Source organism: Physeter macrocephalus, chromosome 20, assembly GCF_002837175.3.
Source record: "Physeter macrocephalus isolate SW-GA chromosome 20, ASM283717v5, whole genome shotgun sequence".
NCBI classification, from domain to species: domain Eukaryota; kingdom Metazoa; phylum Chordata; class Mammalia; order Artiodactyla; family Physeteridae; genus Physeter; species Physeter macrocephalus.
The window spans coordinates 33,344,718-33,363,046 of record NC_041233.1 but is presented as its reverse complement, the minus strand read 5'-3'; the positions used below and the strand labels follow the sequence as shown (position 1 = coordinate 33,363,046).

The 18,329-nt window shown below is 40.2% G+C and overlaps 1 protein-coding gene across 9 annotated transcripts in view; it reads right to left on the bottom strand.

Moving 5' to 3' along the window:
- CCSER2 (coiled-coil serine rich protein 2) overlaps window positions 1-18,061 on the bottom strand; it is a 155,201-nt gene extending 137,140 nt beyond the window's left edge. For 4 of the 9 annotated variants that reach the window (XM_007104043.4, XM_028481602.2, XM_028481603.2 and 1 more), the window contains exon 1: window positions 17,844-18,061. The gene's annotated coding sequence lies outside the window, so the exon portion shown is untranslated. The remainder of the gene's footprint in view (window positions 1-17,843) is intronic. The other 5 variants (XM_007104042.4, XM_007104041.4, XM_007104040.4 and 2 more) reach the window with 3 other exon arrangements.
- Window positions 18,062-18,329: the final 268 nt, after the last annotated feature.

Genomic DNA, 18,329 nt, shown 5'->3' with positions numbered 1-18,329 from the left:
TTCCCCCCCTTGGTATCCATACGTTTGTTCTCTACATCTGTGTCTCAATTTCTGCCCTGCAAACCGGTTCATCTGTGCCATTTTTCTAGGTTCAACATATATGCGTTTATATACGATATTTGTTTTTCTCTTTCTGACTTACTTCACTCTGTATGACAGTCTCTAGATCCATCCACGTCTCAACAAATGACCCAATTTCGTTCCTTTTTATGGATGAGTAATATACATTTTTTTTAAAAACCCCTATTCTTAAGAAGTACATGTCACAGTATTTAGGGATAAAGCATCATGATTTATGCAACTTATTCTCAAATACTTCGCACATGTGTGCACGTGCAAGAACACATACATGTATCCAGACATGTATACATATACATATATATGTACATATGTGACAGAGCAAATGATAAGCAAGTGGCATAAAATATTAACAACAGGTGAATCTGCATAAAGACTACTCAGTCTTTGTACTACTCATATTCTTGTAACTTTTCTGAACATGAAATAATTTCCAAATTAAAAAAAAAATTTTAAGCAGTCAGTCCTAGATTTTTCTTATTCATGCTAAATATTTCCAATTCTTCTACCCATCTCATCTGTATTTCCCCTCAACAAGCCACCTTGTCTTTTCCATTATCCAGAGTAGTGTCTCCATCAGGGAGACAAGAAACATACACAACAGCTCTACAGAGATATGGCATGACAAGAGGTGAGGACTAGAACAGGTTTTTTTGCAACCTGCAATCTCACATGAAGTACAATATCTATATTTCTGCTCTCTGGAATGTTCTACGCCCTATGTCCTGATCTATATCAGGTTGCTAGATGACAGCTCTTTGCTTCTGTATCTTCTCTTTTCATGTAACATACAGCAATAAACCTCACTGTAGAATCAGCATGTTCATGTGTTCTCTACCTGGATTAAGTGTTCCTCCTAAACATTCCCATACCTCTCTAAGTACAGCAATTATCACACTATTTTATTTTTAAAATCATGTCTACATGTGTTCTGCTTTCTCTACTAGACTGGAAGCTCCTTAAAAACAAGGACCACAACATATTTGGGTTTTTTTAATTCTTAAAGATGTAGGAAAAAACACTCAGTAAAAGCTGAGGTAAGAAATAAAAGTTACTGAAGAATCTAAATATGTTATGACTACAATTCTAGTAAAAAGGTGTTTTGGTTTTTTTCTTTACCTTGGACATAGCAGTATGTAGAAAGAGTCTTCCTCTAATTCCATAGCAAATGAGACACAGCAACTAGGGGTTGCTGATAAAGAACTGAAAATATTAATAACACTATGCACAATCCCCAAATCGTGTTTACTTCAGTAACACAAATAATAATTTCATAACTACTTCAATAACAAATAATTAATAATTTCATAAACTACGACTGAAAAAAAGTTAAAGGCTGAGGCCTGAGTATCAACCACACCTTAAAATCAAAGTACATTTATATTTAACCTATGCTGGTAACTGGTCAATACAACACAAGAAACGCTTCAGTGACAAGAAAATACATATCATAATATTCTAGACAGAACGTTGTTCTTTATTATGAAAGAAACTTTAAGCAAAATTATGTCAGGTAAGAATAAGTAACTTAGTAAACAAATTAAAAACTAATCATTTTACTGTGAAAGGTAGTTTTCAAATACTACAATTAAACTTGCCAGACACAATATGATTAAACGAGAATACACATAAAGTACTTCAAAAACAAAACTATAAAGCAGAAATACATCTTTACCCAAAATGACTATATGGTAATACTGCAAAATGTCTCACTATCAAATGTTAAAATACCAAATGCTTGAAGGATACTTCTGGGCTTGTAAAATTAACAAAACTTAGGTGAGTCCTTAGTGGGGGCTTGATCCTCTTTTAGTACTTAGAAAATCCAAATATATCACAACACTGTCAGTTTGTCCTTCCAACCCCTTAGGAACTAGCTCTTTCTCTATTTCATGCCTGGTACTGCTTAAGGTCTACTTGTGGTCTACATCATTTCTCTCCTCCACTCATGAGAGCTTCCTGACACTTGGCATATAATCCCCGTGTGCTGCCCAAAGTTACTGCTCTGGACTCATCCAGAGTTGCCCAAACCCTCCCGCCCCATCTGGGGAACAGTAGGCAACCCAGCTCAGTCATTAGTTCCTTGGCAATGACAAGTACTTGCTTCTAACCATCCTCCTCTGCACTCTCTTATTATGAGGAGAATATAATGTTTCCTACTCATCTAGGTACTCTGTCTATATGATGGCTGTCTATTCTCCTAGTTTCCTTTAGATCTCTCCAACTCGTGGAATACAATGCATATGTCAATTTGTAATAATTCTCAACTCTGTCCTGTGTTCTCCAACACTACCTCATTTCTTAATCTAGAATCTTACCAACTAGAGCCAGTATTCTAGCATAAATTTCCTTAATTCCCTACCTTCAGTTTCTTCCCCTTCAATTGATCCCTATAGTTTTCCCAGAGTTTATATTTAAAATCATAAATCTGATCATGTCACTCTTCAATTTAAAATCCTTCAGTGGTCCTCCAAAGAACAAACACCTTAAAACAGTACTAACAACAGCAGGTGACAGCTGCTGAGAAGTTGTATGCCAGGTACCTGCATTACCTCATTTAAATCTCACAACAATCCTACAGTGTAGATATTTTCATTATTCTTATTTTCCAGATTTAAGCAAAACGAAACTTGGAAAAAAATCACATGATCTGTCCATGGCCACACAGACAGTAAGAAAATGCAGCTAAGATTACAAAAGCCTTCAAAATCTGGCTTTTACTCCTTTGCAGCAGCTCTCTCCCACAACTACACAATAAACCCTGCCTTCCACTTACATTAAACCACCCAAAGATCTGTGACCATACTATGATCTTTCAGGACTCCTTACCAGTCTTGGTACCATACTACCCCCTTGGCTCAAAATGCCCACTCACCCACCTTGGTCCACCTTGGGAACTCTCTCTGAAGACTTTTTCCTTTCTTTCTTACCTCCTCCACAAGGGAGGTCCCTAGGCAGAACAATATAAGCCAAAATGATACACACACCCCACTCTAAACTTCAAAATGCTACAATACAGAATGCTCAAATAGATTTTCCAAGGTAATTTCCAGGTGAGAATATAGTACCAGCCTCATAAACTCTATATTTATCAGAAAAGTAAATAAAATCAACAATGTGGCAACAGCAAAGGCTAATAAAAATACACTTAATACTTTTGCAAAATATTCACAACATGTAAAATTCAATTATTTTGAAATATGTGGTAAATCATCCAGAATATAAAGGATCAAATTTTAAAATACTTTCTTCTGCAAATTTGGACTTCTTTAAATGTAACAAGCAAGACAAATTCTACAAAATTTCACAAAATCTGTTAGCAAACCAAGACAAAATTCAAGAAACTAAAGAGCTCTTCTATGACTATATCTGGGTTCAGAAAATGGCGATTCAATACTAAATGACTTGTGCTTATGAATCATATTAGATGATGCAGAGGTACAGGGATTATGTTACCACATCTGCAGCATCAGCATATTAGGCCCGCATCTTCCAGGAACATGCAACAATGATATCAGGAGTCTCTTCTGGGTATTAACTGACAGTGAAACAGCATCTCTTCAAGGTACTACTCAAATATATTAGCTTACAATTCCCCACACTAAAGCTCCTATTTTCATCTATTCACAGCCTCAAGATCTTCCTGCTTAAGGGTTAAGCTAAGAAAGGAAAAAGTCTTCAGAGAGAGTTCCCAAGGTGGACCAAAAGTATTAAGTGTATTTTTATTAGCCTTTGCTGTTGCCACATTGTTGATTTTATTTACTTTTCTGATAAATATAGAGTTTATGAGGCTGGTACTATATTCTCACCTGGAAATTACCTTGGAAAATCTATTTGAGCATTCTGTATTGTAGCATTTTGAAGTTTAGAGTGGGGTGTGTGTATCATTTTGGCTTATATTGTTCTGCCTAGGGACCTCCCTTGTGGAGGAGGTAAGAAAGAAAGGAAAAAGTCTTCAGAGAGAGTTCCCAAGGTGGACCAAGGTGGGTGAGTGGTCATTTTGAGCCAAGGGGGTAGTATGGTACCAAGACTGGTAAGGAGTCCTGAAAGATAGTAGTATGGTCACAGATCCTTGAGTGGTTTGGTATAAGTGGAAAGCAGGGTTTATACTTAATTGCTCTTTAACTGGCATTTGGACACAAAGCACCAAGTGTTACTTTCAAAGTTTTAATCTCTTTTCTAGCTCATTAAGAAAATGTCCTATAAGAGCACTTCTGGGGCTTATTCATATATCTTTTCTTGCTTTTCCCCACTAACCCTTACAAATCATATTCTTAACTCCTAAGCAAATTTCTTGTAAAAAGCATAAACTACTTCTTAACAATATCACCTAACAGAGATATTTAGGAAATTGACCTTTAATGGTTCAAGCACTATTCTAGGGTGGCAGATCCAAAATTATTTTGCCTTTGACATTCCTACTGGATACAACCAACATGCATTTCCTGTAGAATATCCAGGACTAAGCAGAATAATTACTTTCAAAGGGTTTTTTTACAATGGTCTACTCAGGATATTAGAGCCTGGCCCAAGGAAACAGTAAGGGGAATGGAGAAGGAAAAGCTCCATCAGCAGAACTTGACAGGCAAAGGAAAATGAACAGAAGTCAAGATGTTTCTCAGGTTTATAATTTGGGTAACTGAGTGACTGGCAGCATCACTAACCATGGCAGGAAATGAAGTGAATACATAAGTCTGGAGAAGACCACGTACTAATTTTTGATGTTTTAAATTTCAGGTTTTCTGCTGAACTATCAGGTAGGCATTCTAAATAGCAAAGTTAAGGACTGGAATGCTCAAGAGAGAAACTAGGGTGAATAAAAGAACACAGATATGAGATAACAAAAAATAATGTATTCAAGAAAGCATAACAATGAAGAAAAAAATGTCAGGCTGAAACCTTGGAAAACATCAACATTAAGGGACAGGAGTTAGTAATGATAGCTGAGAAAGAAGAGATAAGAAAGAGAAACAGGAGAAAGTGATACCATGGAAGCCAAGAAAAAGAGGGTGTCAAGAACATGGGCACGATCAGCTAAATGGTTCACTCAGGATTTAACAATTAGGAACTATGTCCAAGATTAATACAATTTCAACAAGTAGAGGAAGCAAGAGTAATAAAAACACTGTTGGGAGAAGGAAACAAAAAAGGAAGAGTGCGAAGTGTATTTGGCGAAGTGTATTTGGAACAGAATGTAGAAGAGTTTTGCTGGAATGGAAAGTTCATGTAGCAGAAGACAAGAAAGGAAGTCTGGGCCAAAGACTTTGCATTCAAGATTTTATTCTGTTTTAGATTTTATTCTGTGAGGAAGAAGAAAGACAAGTAGCTTTTCTTTTTTCTTTTTGAAACAACTACCCTGGTGACAACATTCATGATGAACTGGAATGACAAGAGAGTTACAAGCTATTAAGCAGTCTTAAAATTATCTAAACATAGTAATGAGGGCCTGAAAGAGGTTGGCAGTAGACAAAGTAAGAATTAAGAGATACATGAAGGAGAGATATTCTCTAATCCCAGGGTGCCCTAGATATTCCACTATTACTATATTATTATACTCATCACATTGCACCATAATCATCTGTGGACTGGAGTATAATAATAATCATAGGGCTTCCATGGTGGCACAGTGGTTGGGAGTCCATCTGCCAATGCAGGGGACACGGGTTCAAGCCCTGGTCCAGGAAAATCCCACATGCTGCAGAGCAGCTGAGCCCGTGCACCACAACTACTGAGCCTGCACTCTAGAACCCGCGAGCCACAACTACTGAGCCTGCTGGCCGCAACTACTGAAGCCTGCACGCCTAGAGCCCGTGCTCTGCAACAAGAGAAGTCACCACAGTGAGAAGCCAGTGCACTGCAACGAAGAATAGCCCCCGCTCGCCACAACTAGAGAAGGCCCGCGCACAGCAATGAAGACCCAATGCAGCCAGAAACAAAATAAATAAAACAAATTTTTAAAAATAATCATATTATTATACTCATCACATTGCATCATAATCATTTGTGGACTGGGACTCTCTCTTATTCAGTCTTTCATTACTAGAACTAACAAAACAGGAACACAGGAAGAGGCCAAAAAAATTTTGTTGAATTACAATAGAACTCAGTAATGAAAAAATACAGAAGTGGGACTTAAAGTTACTGCAGAGAAACCTAAGTGACTACAAAATGGTAATATAGAAAACACTAATGGAGAACCTAAGATCAAGTTTAGGGAATGAGTTTAAAATGTTTAGGATGAGAAGTGTCTAAGGACAACATTCAAACAGAAATATCAAACAGCAAAAAATGAAACCACAGAAGGAAAAATAAAAACATAGGGATTAGGGGTGCCAACCCTCCATGCAGCCAAAAATCCAAGTACAACTTACAGTAAGCCCTCTCTATACTTGGTCCCTCTGCATCACAGATTTCACCAGCTAAGATCCTGTAGTACTATAGTATCTACTCTTGAAAAAATTCCACACATAAGTGGACCCATGCAGCTCAGACTTGTGTTGTTCAAGGGTAAACTGCATTCAGATATTCAAACAAAAAAGAGAATTTTGAGATACATCATGAAATCATCAACAAATCTTATTTGCTCATAAGAACAAATATTTAACAAAACACCAATTTCCTAAGACACTTTGGGGGTATGACTCTATCTTTAAGAATGCTATCTGGGGCTTCCCTGGTGGCGCAGTGGTTGAGAGTCCGCCTGCCGATGCAGGGGACACAGGTTCGTGCCCCGGTCCGGGAAGATCCCACATGCCATGGAGCGGCTGGGCCCGTGAGCCATGGCCGCTGAGCCTGTGCGTACGGAGCCTGTGCTCCGCAACGGGAGAGGCCACAACAGTGAGAGGCTTGCGTACCACCAAAAAAAAAAAAAGAATGCTATCTGAATTGCTTACTTGCATATTTCGTAAAAATTAAATTGATATAAAAGCCCAACCAAACAGGTCAATCAAAACTGGGTCAATAGGGCTTCCCTGGTGGCAGAGTGGTTAAAAATCCGCCTGCCAATGCAGGGGACACGGGTTCGAGCCCTGGTCCGGGAAGATCCCACATGCCGCAGAGCAACTGAGCCCGTGCGCCACAACTACTGAGCCTGTGCTCTAGAGCCTGAGAGCCACAACTACTGAGCCCACAAACCTAGAAGCCCATGCTCCATAACGAGAAGCCACTGCAATAAGAAGCTCACGCACCACAACGAACAGTAGCCTCCACTCGCCGCAACTAGACAAGGCCCACGCGCAGCATAGAGAAAGCCCGCCCACAGCAACGAAGACCCAACGCAGCCAAAAATAAATAAATAAAATAAATTTGTTTAAAAATAAAAAAACCTGGGTCAATACTAAATAATTACTTGCTTTATTTATTCATTCATTCAAAAATATTTATTGAGTGACTATCAGTTTGCATTGGGACAAGGGGGACCAGACACAAAGCAAATACAGTAACATACAGCAAATACTACAGCAAAGTCACTGTAAAATGTAAAGAAACACAGGTAACACAGAACAGAGAATATAATGGAGGATGGGTAGAGGAGGCATGATGAAAATAGATCTAGAAGCTGTCCTGGAAGAGGAGACACCTATGTTGGGCTTTTTAAAAGATGAAGTGATTTAATAAGATAGCTAAGAAGCCGAATGGTATTCTGGAACAAAAGGAATAGTATGTGCAAAAGCATGGAGATGTCAAAAAGAGTTTCTCATCTTCATGGAAACATGACAGATGCCATGGCACAGCTCATGGAAGACTTTCTGTACACTGATAGGCAAGTTGACCCTTATCCTATAGTCCTGTGGTAAGAAACATCAGATGTGCATTAGAATGCCCTAAGGAGCACTCCAAATCCCCTAAAGCAGAGTGCAAGTGCAGGCAGGAGATGGAAAAGCAAAAAACAGGGCAGAGCCACAGAAGATTTTTAAGCAATAACAAAACTTGTTTCAGAAATCCAAAAGTCAGTAGCAGTGGCTAAGGGAAGAAAATCTCGAGGAAAACTAAAGAAGAAGATTAAGAAGCGATTGCAATAATGCTCCAGCACTGAATATTGACAACTACCTACTCAAACATAAATGAACCACAGAAAGAGGCACATAAAGTGCTATAACTGTAATATGGGCTTTGACCCATGAGTTTCAGAACTCATCTCTGATAACAACTCAATAATCAGAAGCAATTATAGTAAAAGTACAATCAGGGACATTAAAAAAAAAAGGGAAAAAGAGTGGCCACCAAATTTTCCCCTTAAAAGTACTTCATCTATACTTTAATTTAAAAGGTTTTTTTTAATTAAAAATTTTTTTTTCTTTTTAAAAAAGGTACTTCATAATAAAACTACCATAGCAGGCAGATTACCAAATCCAAATTTAGAACCTACCACATGGCTACTAGCACTGTGCAAAACTACTGCGAATGATCATCAGTAAAAAGTTACCAGAGAAAAACTGGTCAGTAACAACAACAACAAAGATTATTTAACAGATTCCTAATAATTCATTAAAAATTTTGTTACCCACATATAAAAACTACAGTTTTGAACTGATGAAAATTCACCAAATTGGGGGGAAGGGATGTTCTTTAATACCTATCTCCACTAGCCACTGTCTTCACTTGAAGAAAAATAGGTCAGTACATAAGGACACATATATGATAATGACAGACCTTAGGGTCACAGATAAGGATAAAATTAATTTCATTTATTTTTCAAAGAAATAGCTGCTGTAATATTTTTTCTCTCTACTGGGTCATTCCATCAGCTACAAATATACTAGAAAAGCACCCATCTTTTAAAAATATTAAAATTCCTTGACTCCACATCCCTTCCAGCTATCACCCTGTTTTTCCTCAGTTTCAGTTGAAACTCCTTGAAAAAATTGGCTGTCTCCAATTTCTCTCCTACAGGTTCCTCTTAAACCCTCTCCAATCAAGTTTTCATCTCCATTAATCCACCATGAACAACTTAAGGTCACCAATGATTCCCCCCTCCTTTTTTTTTTTGGTTGCACCATGAGGAATGAGGGATCCTCGTTCCCTGACCAGGGATCGAACCCATGCCCCCTGCAGTGAGTGGAAGCGCAGAGTCCTAACCACTGGACCTCCAAGGAATTCCCACCAATGATTTTCATATTGTTAAATCTAAGTCACATCTTAGTCCTCGATCTAACTGCAGCCAACACAACTGATCACTCACCTCCCCCTTCTTAAAACATTTCACTTGGCTTCAGAGGTAACCACGCATTCTTAATTTTCCTCCTTTCGAGGGTGCTTCTTACTCTCATTTTTTAGCTCTAGCACTAACTCTCTCTCCAGGTCCCCCTCTCTCATTAGAGGACCCCAAGGCAAAGTCTCTGACTTCTCCAGTCACACTCACTTCCTAGATTATCTTAATCAGTTCTAATGGTATTAAATACTATCTCTATGCCAATGACTGGAAAATTATATCCCCAGCCCCTCCTCTGAAATGAAATGCAGACTCACGTATACCCAGCTGGCTAGACAGTATCTCCACTTGGACTGCTAACATATCCAAAACTGAGCGCATTACTTCCCCCTAAAACCTGCTTCTCCTGCAGTCTTCCCCATCCTGGTAAACGGCAACTCCATTCTTTCAGTTGTTCAGGTCAAAACCTACAACCCACATCCAATCCACCATCAAATTCTGTTGGCTCTGCATTCAAAATGTACTGTGAGCACTTCTCCTAACCCTGCCTAAAATCACCATCATCTCCCACCTGGCATTATTGCTGGAGCCTGCTGAATTATCTCATTATGCCCCGCCTATGACATTCTCTACACAGCAGTGGAAAGGTCTATTTAAAACAAGTCAAAATCCATCGATGGCTTCCCACTTTCAGGGTAAAAGCCAAAAAGTTCTATTGGCCTGTAAGGCCATATATGATCTATTTTGCACTCCCACTACCATCCCTTCAGCCCCCTCACCCACCTCTCTGGCCTCGTCTTCCACCAATCATTCCTCACAAGGCCTCCAATGATCTACTTATCACTCCTCAAACAGGACAAGCATGCTTCACACAAAAGACATCTGCACTCTTATTCCATCTTCCTCAAATGCTCTCCCCTAATATCTGTACAAATTAGATCATAACCTCACTTCTTCCACATCTCTGCTCACCACTGATCACTGCAGCATCCCCCGTGTGTTCTTTCCACCTTATTCTGCTTTGTTTTTTTCCACAGCAGTATAATAGCTGACATATTGCATACATGTTTATTTTCCGTATCTTATTATTAGAATATAAGTTCCACAAGGTCAGAAAATGTGTTTTCTTCATTGCACCATTACTAGCAAGTGCCCAGCTGGTATGTGTTGAATGGAAAGATGGCAAGAATGAGGAAACTCCAGATTCAGGATCTGGTCTCAAAGCCTGGGTTGAGGAAACTTTCAGTGTAGAAATGCTCAAGTAGTGAAAAAAACGTCAACTGCAAAAGTGGCCACAACAATGGCCAAGTCTACAAGTCTAGCTGATGCCAATAATAAATAAGGGCTGACAGGTCCAGACTATCTTAAAATAAAGAAAATAAATTTGAGATAAAATGTTTAAATAAAAATAAAAGAAAGAAGAAGAAATGGCCATCCCTGCCTCCCTAATTCCCTGTAAAGAAATACCACCTGGATATGTTTCCTGTAAGCTGGCCTACCAAGTTAGACCAAAATATTACCAGACCCATTCTACACACTTAAATAGCTGTTATGAATAGTCCCTGCTTTTCTAAGGTATGGTCTTCTGAGAAAATTGTAACTCCCAACCCTAACACTGGCTGCCAAGACATAATGGTCAGAGAAAGCTCTCAAATTTCCCCAAAGCACTCAGGCTGCAACCAAATATCATTAATGTAATGACAACAACAATTCAAAGTACCTTCTGGTGTCTGCCTATCTTCATTTTCTCTAATGTATGCACTAGGGTATCTGTCATCAAGAGATTGTGGTATCTTGATATGGGGGGAGGGAGGTGTTGGGGGGGAGAGGGGGAGAGAGAGAGAGAGAGAAAGAGAGGGAGGGAGAGAGAGAGAGAGAGAGAGAATTCAAAGAAACAGGACCTGGATTTATTTTTTTCCATTTTAAAGAGAGGTAGATTGCCAGGGAATAGAAAGCATCTGTTAAGATACAAGATGTCACCTGGGCTCTTCAATATGACACCAAAACAGAGATCACAGAAGAACCAAAACCCTAAGAAATCCAGCATTCCTCAGCTAAAGAGCTGTCTTGCATCTCCCATTACCATACATAGAATTGAAGAGATGGGGAGGAGACCATGCCAAAATGGACAGCTGAGAGCAGTAATGGGGGAGGGAAGAGTGGTAACAACCATGGAAAAGCGGGGGAGAGGAATAATTACCCAGGTTTTTTCTCTTTTCCCCCTTCCTATTCTACTTACCAAGTACAGAAGAAACTGGGCAGATGAATACAAGGAAGGACAACACAGACAGTGAAGGATAACGATGCTCTGAAGCAAAAGGCAGCAGAAGAAATCATGCACAAATTCCTTTTCTAAGTGACTCTTCGAAAAACAGACATGAAGTTACGAACTGACCAAGGAAATTTAAAATTTAAAACAAATTCCCACACCTTAGATAATGACAGAACTATACAAAGAGAAGAGAGATTCTTAATTATTTGGAATGATGGTCCTGGGGCATTTTTAAGATCAACAATCCTCAAAGATGATCTAAATATTTTCAAACTAACTTACTGATCAACATGGGAGAGGTGAAAATCTTTCACTTTCATGGATGCAGGCTTTAAGAATTCTCTGGCTTCCCAATGGCTCCAAATCTCAAAATAACCAATTAGAAGTCAGAGAGGTAACTCTGGGGGCATTCAAAGGCAATCAACTCAGCAGAGAAGAGCTAAAAACTCAGAGATTACATCTATCATACTCTTGATTGGTCAATTCAATTAAAAAGAAAGGAGCGTTCTGATTGGTTGCTCTCTATAGGCTGAGTCACGCCCCAGCATCAGCACCTGCAGCAAGAAGATGGCAGAAGCTAAAAGAGGGCACAGGATACTCTGAGAAGGGGGGAGGGGGGCGGGTAGGGGGGAGGTCAGTAAAAAAGGAAAGACGATTTAACGCCATACAGCCACTGGCCATCAGCAAATCACAGTAGGGCACACGAACCAAAACTGTTTGTAGCGTGAGGTGGCATTTCATGTTTACTTATGTGCTAATACTTCCCTCTCCTTAAGGCTCCTCTTCTAATTCTGCACTGATGGCTCTTCCCCCTTCTCCCTGACAACTGTCACTCTCTAGAGCTTCTCTTCCTCCAGCCACTTTTTGATTTTGGTGATTTGGTGTCTCCTACCCCCAGTTCAGTCTCTTGCCATCTTCCTGAATTAGCTCATCCTGTATTAGCTCATGCTTTCTACTCAGTCCCTGTCCTTGACAAGTACATAACCCAGTGGGGGAGGTAGATGTGTCACTAAGTTAGGTACAATAAATCACAGTCAATGCTATGAAAGAAATATAACAAAGTGCGGTGAGCGCATATTCATCTGTCATTACCCCACTTGATAACGTCCAAATCAACACTCCAGCTTCCCAATCTCTTATCAGTTACTAAGCCCCATAGCTTTCCATAATACCCCTGATCTCCACTTCCAACTTGCAGTTTAGGCTTCACTTCTCATTAGACCTATTTCAACCACTTCCTATCAGAAACACAATTCAATATATTTCCACTTTGCCACATCAGCCATCTCCCTAAAAGATATAACATACTATATCATCCCCTTGCCTTGAAACATCTAATATTTTTCCAGTACCTAAGATAAAGTTCAAATCCTTAGCAGAGAAAATAAGGTAATATAATATACTTTTCAAATATAGCCCTTTAAAAGCAGGCTGTTTGAGTTCTAGTTCCGATGCTTCCTAGCTGTGTTATCTTTGGCGGGTCACCTTACCTCTTTTTCTCATTTGCAAAATGAGGATATGAAAAGAACCTACATTTTAGGGTTGTTTTGAGGATTAAGTAAGAAATTCTATCCAAGTACCAGCAAAGTACCCAGCACTCAATCAATGTTAATTACTACACCAGGGTTGTCTCATCTATCTAGAATGTCTTACTCCCAAAGGAAGAAGATAACCAAGGTTTTATTTTCGTACATTTTAGAATGATTAACAATAAAAGTTAAATCAGAAATCTTAAAAGTTAAATCAGAAATTGACAATAAAAGTTAAATCAGAAATCTTCTAGTTAATCCGGAAACAACAAAAATTTCAATTAACCAAAAACTGCTTTCATGAAATTTTTGCCTAAATTTACTATAATTTATTAAAAAACAAGTACCCATTTATAAAAAAAAAACTAGGTTAGTTTCGTTTTGTTTTGTTTCCTATTCAAGTTCAAGAAGAAAAAAGGCAGCAGTTTACCAATGGAAACTCACTTAGATATAAATTTATAAGAATGTGATTCTCTATAGTATAAAATCCACAAAAATTAAATGCAATCTCAATTGCATATATTATTGTTAAAGATATATACATAACAAAAAGAACTGTAGAAGGTTAAGAAAATAAAATGTGCATCAGATGGTAGAGTGACATTTGTTCTTAGACCTCACAATCAAAAGATGAACTCACACACAAAAAATTTTGTCAATGATTTTTTTTGTTTTTTGTTGTTGTTGTCAATGATTTTAATAATTTTAAAACTGCAAAGTCTACAACAATAAAAATAACAAAAATAAAACAGATCACAAACATATTTCAAGAGAATAATATATTTATGATGCTAGGTACTAATGAAAATTGGTAAGAAGAGTCCAGTAAATTTATGGGCAAAGGACAAACATTTCATACAAAGGAGAAGATAAAATGAGAGAACTACTGCACTTCCTTTTCTACTGTAAATAGTGATCTTAGACAGCAGGTACCCTTATACTCATTTGAAAAGAAAAAAGTTAAAAACAAAAGCCTGTAAAAGATAAAACTGGTCAACCAAACTGCTGGAAGCAGTAAAAAAAAAATACTACCTTTCAGAAACAAACCTAGCAATATTTTTCTAAACCGACAAAAACCTTCATATCTTTTGACCTTATAATCCCCCTCCTGGGGCTTTAGCCTAAAGGAAAGAAGCAAAACAAAGGACATATCCATGTTAACTGCATCCCGTGAAAAGCGGGAAGCAGCTTAGATGTCCAATAATTATAAATAAATAAATTAACTCACTGTAACACTGTATAATAATTTAAATATATAAAAACTATAGCAGGGCTTCCCTGGTGGGGCAGTGGTTGAGAGTCCACCTGCCAATGCAGGGGATACGGGTTCGTGCCCCGGTCCGGGAAGATCCCACATGCCGCGGAGCGGCTGGGCCCGTGAGTCATGGCCGCTGAGCCTGCGCGCCCGGAGCCTGTGCTCCGCAACGGGAGAGGCCACAACAGTGAGAGGCCAGCGTAACGCAAAAAAAAAACAAAAAAAAAACTATAGCTGTAAGAAAACATTAAATATGAAGGCAAATATTGAACTATACTTATGCTGTAATTACAGTACAAAATCATGTATATATGATGAGAAATGAATAAGAGAATATTTTAAGTTTATTTTTTTTTTCCTTATTTCTTTGACCATTAAGTTGTCTGTTGGAATTGATCAGGTCTCCCATAGGAAGTACACATTTCAAAACTAACTTTTCAAAGGCATAAAACCACAATTTTTCTTTTCCAAAAAACCTATCACATAGAAGTAATCAGATAGGCTCTTCTCACGTACAGACTAGCGATACATGTAATTTTAGCCATGCTATTAGCCAGCTGTAACCTTATTTTATTAAATCTCATTTTACCATCAAAATGTAACTATATGTGGGGGTCTCCATATGGTGAGCAGAAGCCACTTATTATGAGGCACTCTGTCCAGCAATGAGGTCAAAAACCCCAGACGAATGGAATAGTGGAGGTTAGGTTTCTCCTATATCCTCAAATGAATCATGTTTCTTAGCCTCAAGGGCTCTAAGACCCTAGAAGCAGCAGGCAGTTAAGCAGCCAAAGAGATTGAAAGTGGAAGCTGATTTGCTCTCCCTCTGAAAATTGACAACTTCCTCATTTTCCCCCAAAGCACCATGGAATAATGAAAAATACACAAGTGTGACATCAGGAGATGTGGGATACAAATTACTCTGAGTAACTTCAAGTAAGTTTCTTGCCCTTTGGGGTTTCAGTCGTTTAATGGGTAAAATTTTTTTTTTTTTTTTTTTTTTTGTGGTACGCGGGCCTCACACTGTTGTGGTCTCTCCCGTTGCGGAGCACAGGCTCCGGACGCGCAGGCTCAGCGGCCATGGCTCACGGGCCCAGCCGCTCCGCGGCATGTGGGATCCTCCCAAACCGGGGCGCGAACCCGGTTCCCCTGCATCGGCAGGCGGACGCGCAACCACCGCGCCACCAGGGAAGCCCTAAAATTTTTAAAGTTGAAACAAATAATCTATGAATTCTTTCAAGTTCAATATTCTACTAATAGACCCCCTTAACCAATATATGTCCAAAACCTCCCACTCTGATTATAAAACAAGACTTAGAAGTAGGAAACTGGGGGCAAGGACACAGATGGTCAAAAGACCTGGATTGTATCCCAGCTCTGTCCCCTTCTACCTGCACGATGTTGGGCAAATTTCTTTGCCTTAAAGTCCTAAATTAAAGAAACAGCAATACTTACTGGCCATATTCTTTTTATTCTTGTGTCATAAAACATATTGTTTTTTTTCTGTCATAAGTGGGGTTTCATTCCTAACCAGCAACAACAATTTTGACTTTATTCCTGGAAATTTTAAAGTACCTTGTGCGGTCACCTCTTCTAAGTTTTCTATTTTCTAACATGGAAAGAGGTAGTTAACATACTTTACCTATAAACTATATTCAAGATTAGGAGCATTCCTCAAAAGTTCATTCAGTAAACAGTTTGTGAGCACCTGTGCCATAAAACAGCATGTGTTAGAGTTGCAAAGGTCTCTTCCCTTAAGAAGCCCAAAAGTCTGGTGGACACAAGACATATTAACAAATCATTAACTACCAACTGACAAGTACTAACTGCAGAATGTACAATGTACTAATGGATCAGTCAAGACAAGTGAGATAAGATGTCTGGACAAGATTCAGAGGTGATAATTTGGTCAGGTCTTGAAGGGCAAGTTGTTTACTAGATGGAGAAGAATTCTCAATAGGGGCAACAGTGTAAAACCACAAAGGAAGATGACATCTTCAGAGAACTCTAAGTAGTCTTTGTCCAGAGAGTGCAGGCAAAATGGTAGAAGATGAAATGAGAAACAAAGACAAGTAAGAGAAATCGTGAAGGACTCTGACTTTTATCAAATACAGATTATGAAGAGTCACTGCCGGACTTTTAAACATGAAATCAAAGTCCCCCCTTCTTCCCCAATCAAAGTTGAGTCAAGACAACAAACAGAAAATGCAGGTCTGGATGTGAAAAGGTACAATAAACTGCCTTGTTGTGTTTTTTTAAATGGAGAGTTCCTGCTGTTCAGGATGGCTTCTAGCAGTTTCTTACTATGGCGTATTAATACAACACTGAAGTAAAACAGTATAAATTACAGCTAAAGGGTTCAAGAAAGTGTGTGTTTACCTAAAGATTATTTGACATCAGTGTTGTTGAGAACACTAAAGAAAACAAGCAAATAAGAAAATACTAAAGATACTAAGTAATAAATTAAGAGGCAAACAGTAATAACATCTAAGACTGACTTCAGACAAAATATTCAGGAATGTTTAAATCCTTATAATACATATATTGATTACAGATAAGACATGTTTTTTTGTGACTATCTTTTGCAGAAGGTATCTTAAATGCCTTTTGGTTAAAGAAGAGGTGCCACAACCAACTCTTTAAAACTAGTCTAAAAGATGATGCTTAAGAAAAAAAAAAAACTGGCAAAATTAATAGGTTCCATTAATATTTTAATGCTCAGGAAAAAAAAGGAGAAAAGAAATGCCTTTCAAAAGGTTATTTTGGAAAGCCTAAGCCCCATTTATCTCACCAATGGGAGTGAAACACAGACATTCCAATCTGGGACTACGAAGAGTCCCTGCATCAGTAATTTCCACACTGTTCAGGCCTAGTCTAGAACAGCAAGCCTAACAGGCTGGGTAGCCCACAAAGATGAATTTGCAATTATTGAAATTCAAACTCAAGCTTAGCCGTCAAATGCTCCCTCAAAGGAGTCTTTCTCCCTTTGCCTGACAAAAAAAAAGTAGGTGCATTAAAAAATATATATATGTATAAAAACAGCAGATGTCTAAAAAGGAGAGAGAAGCAGCATCTGAACCTATGGCAACGGTGTGGTCCACCAAAGTTTTCTCTCAGGATGTGTTTAGGGTGTGTCCGTGTTTGGGCCCAGTAATTTTAAAAAACCCACAGTCATTCAGGGCACCCCGGTACTTGGTACTTTCCCTATCATCCCTCACTAGCATCCTGGCTCTGAAATCACTGGGTATCTCAGCCTCGCCCTGATTTCTCCTTGAGAGAGAGAGGGCCGCAGCCGCAGCGGCCCACGGGCCCCGATATGCCTGTCACAGCCCCAGGGGCGAGGGGCGTCCGACCTCCCCGCTCCACGCCTGCCTAGCCTCAGGCGGCTCGCGGAGACTCCAGAGGGTCGCTCCGGAGAGCAGGAGGCCGGAAGACGCCACGGCCCTATCCCGGGCGCCCGGACCTGGGCCCCGGACCGCGCCCCCTGCCCAGGGCTGCCGCGGGCGCTTGCCCCGCCCCGACTCCGGCCCCTGCTCCCGCCCCGACCCCGGCTCTCACCGTGCGGAGGTCGTGCTGCCTCCTCAGCCGCGGCCCGGCTGCGGGTCGCCCAGCGACCTACAGGCCAAAGAACGGCAGGTGAGGCGAGGGGCCGCCCGTCACATCCCCGCTGGCCCAGCCGCCCGACCCACAGCAGCCAGCATCACGTCCACGGCCTGAGGGAGCGCTGGACTCCAGAGCCAACGCGCCCCCTCCTTCGGCCGGCGCCCGCCTGGACTCCGCCCTCCGGGGCCCGCAAACCGCGCGCGCGCAGCCCCGCCCCCCCGGGACGCCCTGCGCAGGCGCGAGCCTCACGAGGTTAGGCCCCGCCTTTGCGCCCGCCCCCGCCGCCAGACTCCGGCTTCGGCCCATTTCTGGCACCGCCCCCGCCCTCTCGCCAGCCTTTCCCAGGCTACGCCCCCACTTCAGGACCCGCCCCCTTCCACTGACCTTGCCTCTCTGGCCCCTGACTCAGGCCTTTCCTGCGCCCAACTTGTGATGTCAACC